Source organism: Paramisgurnus dabryanus, chromosome 24 (assembly GCF_030506205.2).
Source record: "Paramisgurnus dabryanus chromosome 24, PD_genome_1.1, whole genome shotgun sequence".
In the NCBI taxonomy this organism is placed as follows: Eukaryota; Metazoa; Chordata; class Actinopteri; order Cypriniformes; family Cobitidae; genus Paramisgurnus; species Paramisgurnus dabryanus.
The window spans coordinates 5223708-5236915 of record NC_133360.1 but is presented as its reverse complement, the minus strand read 5'-3'; the positions used below and the strand labels follow the sequence as shown (position 1 = coordinate 5236915).

The window sequence follows — 13208 nt, the reverse complement described above, 5'->3', positions numbered from 1 at the left end:
TTTTTTTTATGCGTGCACACAATCTTTGTACAGCATGTCCGGACCTCTGCCCCCATCCTGACTACTCCCCCTCTCGCATAAACTTAAACCTTCAATATTACCGCACCGGAGGTCGAAGTGCTGCAAATTAAGTGCTCTACCGCCAAACAATATAGTTCTCATTTTTATCTGCCTAAAAAATTGCCACGTTTTATTTTGTGCCACCATAGTTACTCGTGTAACTACTCATGTAACCGTCTTTAAATGGGGAAAACATGGTTTAGTGTCTGGATCCTAAGGAATAAATGGGGCTAGGCTAAATGCTAACACATTCACGACACGCTGTACAAAGATTAAGCGTACGATTTGAAAAAAGTTAGGGATGTATTCATTTGTCTAAGTTGAGGTAAGAACATAGTAAAATATTGAAAAATGGTGGTGTTTTCCTTTAAACACCTTAAATATGAATTCTATAGCACTTTTTACAGTGCATATTGTTAATTAAAAGCAAAACTAAAAATTGTCTTGAAAAAGTTGAAGACAAAAATGCCTGAACAATTTAACCCATACTGTTCCTGATTAAAGCTCATATTTTTCTTTTGTGGTATTAGCTATAAATAAACTTACTTTTTTGATGTTAGAACAAATCACAACCACCCCAGCAGCTATGATCCCGACTAAAGCAAATATCAGTAGTGCTTTATGACCTACATCTAGACCATTTGCTAGAATAAAAAAAAAAAGAGAAACATTATTATAACTTCAAACAAAGACTTAATATCACAGCTCACAATAAAGAAATGCACTGTGTTCAGAAATTACAAAAAGGTCTGTTTCGTATAAGCCTCTGAGGTGTTGTTAGTACCGAGGGGCAACCTTATGATCTCTCTGATGAAGCCAATTCGGAAGTGATTTAAACTGCAACTCATCGACTGGCCGCTTGAGGTTGGATCCAAAAGGGAGTCAATTCCCATAGACCTTCATATTAAAATGCTCAGTTTTACAGTAGAGAATATGTTTACAGCCTTGGATTCGGATGTAACTTGATGCCTTTCTCCGAGGGCAGCATTTGTGAGCCTTCGTACTGAGCCGATGAGTTACTTACCATTGACAATGACCGTGAATGTCTTGGATAAAACCTCACTGTTAATAATCTTTAGTTGATAAACTCCAGCATTTTTATTTCTGATGTTTGTGATGGTGAGATCTCCATTCTGAGTGTCCAGATGTAGCTTGTCTTGAAAAATTCCTTCATCAGATAATGACATTTTGCCGGTCTCTTTATTCATCTCAGCTATGCAGGTCTCTTCAAACATCCAAAGTATTAGATCATTACTCTGTATTTCAGTAACACCAGATTTAAGAGTTTTAGTTTCCCCTTCCATCACTGACAGAGTCACATCTACAGACTTTGGTTCTTGTGTTTCACCATTAAACACACCTGGAAAAAAACAGAAACCATTACAATTACATGAGTTATTCACTTATGAAACCCAACGTTGGAAATATCAGTAAAATAATTGATTCAACTGCATGTGTTGTGTATCCAATATACAGACAACAATAAATCTACAAAAAAGATAGTGAAGTAATTGAACGACATACAGGGCCGCATTAATGCATGTGCTTACATGGGCTTAAGCCCAGGGCCTCGGGCTGGAAAGGGCCCCGAGATGCCGGAAAAAAATAACAACCGCATTTTATAAAAAGTTGATACTCCCTTTAAAATGATGCTTAATCGCTTTGCTTTGAATGTCCGTGCGTGAATGCAGTTCCTGCGCAAGAAAATCTCTCACTTACTGTAGGCTACCCTGCAATCATTAGTGAGCTTTTTAAAGTTTCTGTCTGAAATATCCATTATTCCATTTCTGATGAACAAAGACGAAACTGAGGACGCGTTTTTATCTTAATATGAAAGACAACGTGTAAACATTCATTAGATGATTCCTCGCAACATTTTAAAGCCAAGATGTACAGAACAGCACACAAAGATATTACACAAAACATTTTTGATAACTAAATCTAATAAATAACAAATTAGATTCTGCCTTGGAAGCCACGGCTAAGTTCAGCGATCTTATTTCATTTTGAGATTTAGCGTGGCAAGGAAATAAAAGACGGGAAATTACATATAATTTGTTACTGTAAATTATAAAAAACAAGCTTTATATACAATTCCTTAAACGGTTCATTTATAACAAGAAAACACTGAAATTAATCATTTCATAGATATATGCTTTATTATTTTGCACAGAAATTTCTGATTGCTTACTTTCACTTTGATCATCTCTGTATTAACTTGAAACATCTGATGTTTCTTATAACATTTGTTTCAGGAATCTCTTTTCTATTATTTGAAAGTTAACACCGACCATATTATTAAATCACAAGAGAGACAATTGTGTCAGATTCGGTAGAGATATTTATATTCGGTATCATCACCGAAAAAAAAAACGGCTTACCTGTTTTGTAGCTCAACTTTTGACAAGTTAAGCAACCCCCGTGGTGACGTATATCCGAATGAAACGGCTTTTGAGATTAAATAAGGCAGGGCTGGATTTGAATTTGTCCATCGAGATCTGATTGGATCGTTTGAAGTTGGGTCGTGTTGCTAATTGCTAATAGCTGCGATCTTCTCCCTGACCCCACCCACCTGCCATACTTTTGACCGGAAGTGAGAAGAGCTCGTTTTGAGGAGGGGAGGAGATTTGCATTTTTGATTAAAGATTATGAGGACACACAATTTTTTTTAAAAATAATGAAGCTCACAAATAAGTCATTTGTTAATACTACCACAATATTACAAATATATATATATATATAGTTTTTCATTTCAATTTCATTGCGACTTTAAATACATTTTAAAACTTGTACTTGTCGAAAAAATCTGTTTTTTTATGTTTAGTTTGATGAACGCCTAAATATGATCACGCAGAGCACCTAGCACGTTCGGCTAAATTGAATGTGACAGCATGCAACAGCGTAACATCGACACAACGGAAAGCAATCCAAAACTTACAGAACTTAAATCAGATCAGAATTTACCTTTATAATTAATAAAAAATATAAACAATATGAAGTCAGAATCAATAAGGTGCAGAATGGGTGCAAAATGCCTAAATGCGCAGGGGAATAAAACAAGCCACAAATAGTTTAATCAGATAACCCTAAATAATCTATAAATTAAATAAAAACAAAGAAATATTAAAATAAATTTTAAAATAACGAAAGTATAGAATTGCCTGTTTTGTCTTTTAAATTGCAGAAACAAAGAGACTTTGCAATGGTTTCTGGATATGGACGTGTAGCCCTGTCACGGGATTTAGGCTATTAACAGACTTTAAAAATATTTATTAAAAGCTACTTTTTCACATATTATTTACTTAGTATTATCATAATAGGCTGTATATTTTTTATATTGGGAGAAAGCTGTTATATGTGAAATCAGATAATGTGCACTCTTATACAGTCAAAATTAAATGATCCTCATTTTATAACACATTTGCGACGATTCAAATGTGCAGTAGTCGAATCAAGCTTCTCCTGTCAAAGCATCGAATCTTAGACTATTCGGGTCACCCTATAGGACTATGTGCATATGTTATGCAGTGATATTTGTGTATATTGTGGGCATTCTGATATGGTTTTAATATTTTGTTATTGCATTTTTTCCAGCAAAATAAAAGCCTGACAACTTGCTCTTAGTGCCCTGCTAAAAAAAACAGCGCACCAGCAAGACCAGCATATGTTGTGTTTTGGTGCTGGTTTGCTAGTCAACACCAGCTAAACCAGCATCAGCACCAGCATTAGCACCAGCACCAAACCAGCATTAGCACCAGCTGGTCATACCAGCAAGACCGGCATATGTTGTGTTTTGGCGCTGGTATGCTGGTGACCACCAGCTAAACCAGCATAGACCAGCATAATTCCCATGCTGGTCCATGCTGGTTTGATTCTGTTTTTATCAGCAGGGTTATTATAAAGATTGTGTGAATGTAGGCTGTAATTCTGGTGGATGAAGGGCCCCACAAAAGGGTAAAGCCCAGGGGCCCCTTACAGTGTTAATGCGGCCCTGACGACATATACACATTTTCTCTTTATTCCAAAGGAAAACTCCTTTAATATTTAAACAATAACAGCTTTGAAGCTGTGCCATATGATTCATCATAACATGACAAAACATAAAATACGAGAAACTTACCTGCTGGTTAAACAGTGATAGACTGTGCATTTCTTTACTGTATTATTTTAAAGTGCCATATTATGACAAAACATTGCCGAAAGATAAATTTTTTACACTAAAGTATAAGCGTGTACAGTGTGATCATAGAATGATGTGAATTAATAACTCACAATATCTGATATAATAAACATAATGCAAAATGAATTTTATACCCAGTTAAATTCATCTAACAACAATTGCTATATTTTGTAAAGAATTCACCTGCATGGCTTTGTAAAAGAGTGTGTGTAAAACGTAAATACATTTTTTGTTATTATAAACGGTATTCAGTTAAAACACTGATCAAATAAAAAAATTAAAATCATCTTACCTTCCATAATTGATAAAATGAAAACAAAAGAAACAGTTCCTTCATATTGACGTAGAGTTCAATTAATTTCGAGAGTTTATACAAAATAAAGTGTAGTCAATGAAGTGCTTGGATATCTCTGCTGCAGTGTCTTCGTGTGTTTTAGAGATTGTATTAAACAAACGCCTAAGAAAGCGTAGACAGATAAAGTTTCGTTTTATTTTTTGAGTTGATGACATATGATTTGCGTAAGATCCATTTTTACTTTTGGTGTTGTTATTAACATCAATAACAATGGGTATTGTCAGTGCCATTGAAAGTCGAAACACCTTATTAGTCATATTTAGTCCACTTAAATGGACAGAGTGTTAACTATTGTTTTCAGGACAAAATGAATACATTATGTGCACTGATTATGACTTACAGTAATACATTATCTCCGGAGCGATAAAAAAGATAACAATTATCAGCCTGTGTGTGTTTAATTCATAGAAATTAATAGCGTGAGTACATAAAGTTACATGAAGTTATTCACATTGATTTCCTTATTTGTATAATGTAATAAGTAGAACTCTAATGACTCTAAATTGACTCCCATTAATTTCAAAGGACAGGTCCATCTTTTTGACTAAGATAGTAGAGCCTTCAACAATATTTCAGTTTTGTTGTTATATAGTTTAAGAAAATTCAAGGACATCCAGTGCTTTATATCCCTGATACATGCAGTGAGTGAGTGAGTGAGGCAGCCAATCAGAGCTAGTGGTAAGGTAGGTTTGAATGTCATCAGGATAGCCATGGAATTGAAGTCCATGCATGTGTATGGTGTCGACAAGTGGATAAATATAAATGATAAACAGAAGTGAAGTGGACCCAGAACTGAACCTTGAGGAACACCCTGTGAGACTGGAGCAATGGGAGATTTATACCTTTGTATGGTGATATAATATTTTCTGTCTCTAGGGGAGGACACTGTAAGTAGTTGTATGGGGACGGCACTCGTCAAACTTTTATGACCCCCTCCCCCACCCGGTGACAGTTGCTGTCTGACAGGTCGTTTTTATGACCCCTTTGACAGGGGGGCGGGACCATCAATCAAAATCTGTACAAGTTGTCAACTTTAGACAGAAAGTATTTAATGGTTTTATTGCCGGTCATTTAGAGTGATTGTTTTTCCTGAGTGTGTTTTATGTCAAGCGTATGGTGTCATGTTTAATGACGGCTCGTGTTTCGACATTTGCTGTCTATCACCCCTCCCTTTTCGACCCGTGCGAGTCTCACCACTGCGTGTCACACTGCTGGGTGTGTGTTGTTGAATCTACAGTTTTGCAACATTAAAAGTTTATTTTAAGGCAATCACTAATCATATATATATATATATATATATGTAATTAGATGTAGCTGGTTAAACTTAAAGGCCGATATTTTCTATCGAACTAGTCTATTTTCTGTTCAGACACAAAGTTTTCTGATGGTGATATTATGTCAGTGTGTGTTTGTGTGGGGGTCGTGTGCTGTAATCTTTGAAAGTTTATGACCGAACCTTTATTGGGGAGCGACAAGAGATCTCCGGCATCAGTTTGGATGGAGCAGAGCTGTTATACTCAAGTCTATTGGTATGTATGTGTTTCGCTGTGTTCGTTTCATTATTTTGTCTGATTATTTAAAAACTAAAAATTCGATCTCTGGTCTTGCAGCGAAATTGTCTAAACTGGTATTAACTATTCCTGCTAAATCGCGGAGAAGAGTGGAATGAACAAAAAAGTCAGACCGAGACTAGAACCACCCGCAGCGTAACAAGGAAATCTTGGAGCAAAGAGACGCCGAGTGGCTCGTGTTGTGCGGTGTGTATTTATTTAATCCTGTTACAATAGATTTAAACAAACTGGTTTGTTTTAATATTTTCTAATAACATGTGTTATCTGTTTTAAAGGTTTGGATATCTGCTGCAAAGCGAACGTTGTGTGTACTATTGCAAAATAGCGGATCTCCCCGGTACGTTTATGTTGCATAAGAAAAAGTTGCTTTATTTAGATATTTGTCCTAATAACTTGTTTTTATCTGTTTACAGGTTAGGATACAGACCACAACGCTTTGGACGTATCTTTAAAAAAGAGAAAAATCAGAGACTTTTTGGATTTGTCTGGGGACATTTTAAACATTTTGTGTCAAATTGGATTTAAAACATTTCGGATACTGGATACCTAGTTTGATTTGTCCACAGAGCTTGTTTAAGACGTTTTCACCTCATTTTAGGGTTTATTTTTAATTAAAGGCTTCTTAAAACATGTATGAAAATGTGTATATTATACAATGAGTCTTATATTGTCTGCTCTGACAAAAATAAATTATTATTTTAGATCTTAGGTCAAATGACTGCGTGTGTTTTATGTCAAGCGTATGCTGTTATGTTTAATGATGGCTCGTGTGTGACAGCTCGTGTTTTGGCATTCGATGTCAGCTCTCACCCTTCCTCCATACTGTCTCACAAGCCATGCATTCATTCACAGGGGTGCGTGTTGTAAAGCGAGTAAAGATTTCTAAAACCCAACGTGGGTAAAATAATTCCCCATTACGGGGGTCAAAAAAGTAAATGTTTATTTTAGATTTAGACAAATCATGAACAATGTTATAATTAAAACTTTTGTTTGTAACATCACAAGTTATTTAATTAAATATTCCGTATACGTGTATAGTTTAAGCAATGACCTGAGCCATATCCTTCGGCGCCGTCAATACTACAATATTTAGACGATAGTCTAAACTAAATAAAATTTTTAAACGGTTTCAGGAACTCCGTGAATCTTTTCATAACCTGCTCTATAGTTTCACGCGTATTAAAGATCCGGCGGTGCCTGACAAAGCGCCGTGTGTGTGTTCATATATGCCGTTTTAAATTAACCTTAATAAAACGTAATTCTGTCCACTATGGCAAAATAGGAGTTTATTTTATTTAGGGGAATCTTTAACCAAGGCTCTGATTAAGACATATGTATACGTGCACCGATGGTGACAGAGAAACTTATAGCTGACGTTAATAAACTTTTTAAATGTTTTTAAGACGTCTACAACTCATTTTAGGGGTTTATTTTTAATTAAACGCTTCTTAAAACATGTGTGAATATGTGTATATTATACAAAGAGTATTATATTGTCTGCTCTGACAAAAATAAATTATTATTTTAGATTTTAGGACAAATGACTGTGTCTATCTTATAAATACAACTTGATATATACGTTTGTTTTGTCAAGAGACTTTTTTAAAGTCACGCAAGAATAAAATCTTTTAGTTGTAAGTGGTTAACATTAAATGTACTATTATCTATTTAACTATAAGCTATATTTTTCTGATCAGATATTTTTCTGTTTCTGATGATGGTCTTATAACAGTGTGTGTGGGATGATGATGGCTGTTCACAGCAGGTGGCGGGTTGTAAACTAGGATCTTTTTAAAACTGTAGTGGTAAAAATGTAATAGCACACTGACAAAAATAAAGCATTTGGTTGTAACAAATTATTTAATGAAATATTCAGTATGTGTATAGCGATGAACGATGTCAAAACCCCAGTAGGTCGACATTTCTTTAGACTAAATCCTATTTATTTTAAACTATATAAAAGCTGATTCACTTCACGAGATCTGTGAAGCATTTCAAGCAGGGGGTTCTGTTCAAGCCATTAAAGATCGGGGGCTCCGGCGTTTACAATAGAACATACACGGATGCGGGGACATATGGGCCATTAAGAAACTTTTAAACGATTAAAAACATATTCATATCATCTTCTGGGTTTTGTTTTAAATTAATGACATCTTAAAACCAACTGGGAATATGTGTTTATTACACAATAAAATGTAATTCTGTCCGCTCCGGTATAATAGGGGGTTTTATTTTAGATTTGGGACTTTCTTTAACCAAGTCTCTGATTAAAACACGTGAATGCGTGTACCATCGTTGCCAGAGAATGTGCGCTGAGGTGCTCTTATGGCGTTAAGAACCTTTTTATTGTTTAAGACATTTTGACCCCATTTCCTGGTTTTGTGTCCGCTGTGGATCCCAACCTCTATGTGTTTATTATACAACAAATGCAATTCTGTCAGCATTTCTAGTTTAGAACGCCTCTGATTTAAACATGCGGGTTTTAAAATGAAACGGCCATGTGACTTTTATGACAAAAGCTATTCGATCTTAATTTTTTTGTTTTAACATCCAAAAGTTTTTATACACATTCCATAATTAAACATCTAGGTGTGTATGAGTAAGTTTATATCTAATGTCACACGAGCAGCACCAAATCGCGCTTGTGTCTCTGTGTGTGCATCCAGGCTGTTTATGTGGGGGCGTGTTTATGAGCCTGTGTCTTTGCAAGGTGTGTGTGCGTGTGTGTGTGCGTGTGTGTGTGTGTGTGTGTGTGTGTGTGTGTGTGTGTGTGTGTGTGTGTGTGTGTGTGTGTGGGTGTGTGTGTGTGTGTGTGTGTGTGTGTGTGTTTGCATGGTGGTCTATGATGTCTCTGTTTGTTACTAAAGTTTTGATATTAAGTCTGTGTCCTCATTGACAATAAGTAAGGGTTTTTAGATGTAGGCTTCATTACACTGATTAAATCATGTTATCCATTATTTGTGATTTAAAGAAACTTAAAAGGTTTAAGACATTTTATCTCACATTGTGGTGTTGTTTTTTAATTAATGTAACCTTAAACCCCTCTGTTATCCATTTAGGGAACAATAAAATGTTAGCAAATATTATTTATCAAAGTTGACGATGTTATAAGCCAGGATGTCACTAACGTGACAACAAACATTTATTTAAAGACAAAACATTTTAACAAAATTGCCATGGCTTACAGAGACACACTAGACTTAATAATAAAAATAAAAATATACTATTCGAACATCCTAACCTGATATTAGGTTAGATTAGGTTTAAGGTCAATCAGAGTCTTTAGCTTTACAACTTACAGCACAAAACCCCCCCCCAATGACAGGATTTTTATGAAGTGGAGCAGACCCTTGGTATGCCTGTGGGGTTAGGTTCAACTAAGGTCAACATCTATCAGTGCATAATAAGCAAACATGAAATTATATTTTACCTATGGTTTGTTAATGATGTTGCTAGGTTCGCGTATTTTTGCTGAAACAAATTTTTCTTTTCAAACTTAGTTAGGATACACATGTTTGTCGCCTCAAACACCTGATCAAAGTTTTTCTTCGCTAGCGACAACTAATGTCTGAGATTTTGTAAATTCATCAGATGTTTCTTACTTGTGTATTTTCTTAAACAAACTATTCTTTTCAATCTTAGACAGTCTTCATACGTTTGTCTTTCGATAAGTTGTTCATAGTTTTTCTTCGCTAGTGTCAACTCATGTCTGAGATTTGTAAATTTCATCAGATGTTCTTACATGTGTATTTTCTAAAACAAATTTATGCTTTTCAAACTTAGGTAGTCATCATACTTTTGTCTTTCGACAAGTTGTTCATAGTTTTTTATGTGGTAGTGTCAACTTATGTCTGAGATTTTGTAAATTCATCAGATGTTTCTTACTTGTGTATTTTCTTAAACAAACTTTTCTTTACAATCTTAGACAGTCTTCATACGTTTGTCTTTCGATAAGTTGTTCATAGTTTTTCGTCGATAGTGTCAACTCATGTCTGAGATTTGTAAATTTCATCATATGTTCTTACATGTGTATTTTCTGAAACAAATTTATGCTTTTCAAACTTAGGTAGTCATCATACTTTTGTCTCTACATACATTTGTTCAAAGTTTCTTGTAGCTAGTGTCAACTGATGTCTGAGATTTTGTAAATTCAACAGATGGTCTTACGTGTGTATTTCTTAAACAAACATGTTGCTGTTCAAACTTAGGCAGAGGTCATACGTTTGTCTTTTCATAAGTTGTTCATAGTTTTTATTTGTTAGTGTCAACTAATGACAGAGATTTTGTAAACTCATCAGATTCAAACAAAACTCATTCATTTCTGTAGTTTATGTAACACCTTGTCAAACTCTTAAAGGTAGTACTAACTGTTTAAAACAACAATTCAAAGTATTTTAGATTTACTTGATAAATCTTTTACATCAAAACAAACTAGGATAGCAATATGTCTGAATCTGTAACAGGTGATACCACCAATAGCGTGTTGTACATAACAAAGTCTGCAAAATAATAAAGATTGATTAGGTTTTTATTTAGTAAACCTTTTAACATAAAGTGTAGAGTCTTTTGTATGTAACAACAAAGATGCGATGAAACAACGCAAAACAAGAGAGGATGCGTTTGTTAAAACACATATAAATTAAGATGCATACATCTACAAATGGGGCAATGTCTTTAATCTATTGGTCCCGAATTTAGATGCTATACGGGCAAACTATTTCAAACATTGCCCCATTTGTAGATGTATGCATCTTAATTTATATGTGTTTTAACAAACGCATCCTCTCTTGTTTTGCGTTGTTTCATCGCATCTTTGTTGTTACATACAAAAGACTCTACACTTTATGTTAAAAGGTTTACTAAATAAAAACCTAATCAATCTTTATTATTTTGCAGACTTTGTTATGTACAACACGCTATTGGTGGTATCACCTGTTACAGATTCAGACATATTGCTATCCTAGTTTGTTTTGATGTAAAAGATTTATCAAGTAAATCTAAAATACTTTGAATTGTTGTTTTAAACAGTTAGTACTACCTTTAAGAGTTTGACAAGGTGTTACATAAACTACAGAAATGAATGAGTTTTGTTTGAATCTGATGAGTTTACAAAATCTCTGTCATTAGTTGACACTAACAAATAAAAACTATGAACAACTTATGAAAAGACAAACGTATGACCTCTGCCTAAGTTTGAACAGCAACATGTTTGTTTAAGAAATACACACGTAAGACCATCTGTTGAATTTACAAAATCTCAGACATCAGTTGACACTAGCTACAAGAAACTTTGAACAAATGTATGTAGAGACAAAAGTATGATGACTACCTAAGTTTGAAAAGCATAAATTTGTTTCAGAAAATACACATGTAAGAACATATGATGAAATTTACAAATCTCAGACATGAGTTGACACTATCGACGAAAAACTATGAACAACTTATCGAAAGACAAACGTATGAAGACTGTCTAAGATTGTAAAGAAAAGTTTGTTTAAGAAAATACACAAGTAAGAAACATCTGATGAATTTACAAAATCTCAGACATAAGTTGACACTACCACATAAAAAACTATGAACAACTTGTCGAAAGACAAAAGTATGATGACTACCTAAGTTTGAAAAGCATAAATTTGTTTTAGAAAATACACATGTAAGAACATCTGATGAAATTTACAAATCTCAGACATGAGTTGACACTAGCGAAGAAAAACTATGAACAACTTATCGAAAGACAAACGTATGAAGACTGTCTAAGATTGAAAAGAATAGTTTGTTTAAGAAAATACACAAGTAAGAAACATCTGATGAATTTACAAAATCTCAGACATTAGTTGACACTAACGAAGAAAAACTTTGATCAAGTGTTTGAGGCGACAAAAGTGTGTATCCTAACTATGTTTGGAAAACAAAAAATGTTTGTTTAAGAAAATATACACGTAAGAAACATCTGATGAATTTACAAAATCTCAGACATAAGTTGACACTACCACATAAAAAACTATGAACAACTTGTCGAAAGACAAAAGTATGATGACTACCTAAGTTTGAAAAGCATAAATTTGTTTTAGAAAATACACATGTAAGAACATCTGATGAAATTTACAAATCTCAGACATGAGTTGACACTAGCGAAGAAAAACTATGAACAACTTATCGAAAGACAAACGTATGAAGACTGTCTAAGATTGAAAAGAATAGTTTGTTTAAGAAAATACACAAGTAAGAAACATCTGATGAATTTACAAAATCTCAGACATTAGTTGTCGCTAGCGAAGAAAAACTTTGATCAGGTGTTTGAGGCGACAAACATGTGTATCCTAACTAAGTTTGAAAAGAAAAATTTGTTTCAGCAAAAATACGCGAACCTAGCAACATCATTAACAAACCATAGGTAAAATATAATTTCATGTTTGCTTATTATGCACTGATAGATGTTGACCTTAGTTGAACCTAACCCCACAGGCATACCAAGGGTCTGCTCCACTTCATAAAAATCCTGTCATTGGGGGGGGGTTTTGTGCTGTAAGTTGTAAAGCTAAAGACTCTGATTGACCTTAAACCTAATCTAACCTAATATCAGGTTAGGATGTTCGAATAGTATATTTTTATTTTTATTATTAAGTCTAGTGTGTCTCTGTAAGCCATGGCAATTTTGTTAAAATGTTTTGTCTTTAAATAAATGTTTGTTGTCACGTTAGTGACATCCTGGCTTATAACATCGTCAACTTTGATAAATAATATTTGCTAACATTTTATTGTTCCCTAAATGGATAACAGAGGGGTTTAAGGTTACATTAATTAAAAAACAACACCACAATGTGAGATAAAATGTCTTAAACCTTTTAAGTTTCTTTAAATCACAAATAATGGATAACATGATTTAATCAGTGTAATGAAGCCTACATCTAAAAACCCTTACTTATTGTCAATGAGGACACAGACTTAATATCAAAACTTTAGTAACAAACAGAGACATCATAGACCACCATGCAAACACACACACACACACACACACACACACACCCACACACACACACAC

General features: G+C 34.2%; 1 long non-coding RNA gene across 1 annotated transcript; it reads left to right on the top strand.

Moving 5' to 3' along the window:
- Positions 1–5918: 5918 nt before the first annotated feature.
- Positions 5919–6874, top strand: LOC135721297 (uncharacterized). Its single transcript, XR_010521476.1, has 4 exons — positions 5919–6124; positions 6206–6352; positions 6442–6503; positions 6580–6874. It is a non-coding gene; the product is annotated as an uncharacterized lncRNA (long non-coding RNA).
- The last annotated feature ends 6334 nt before the right edge of the window (positions 6875–13208 follow it).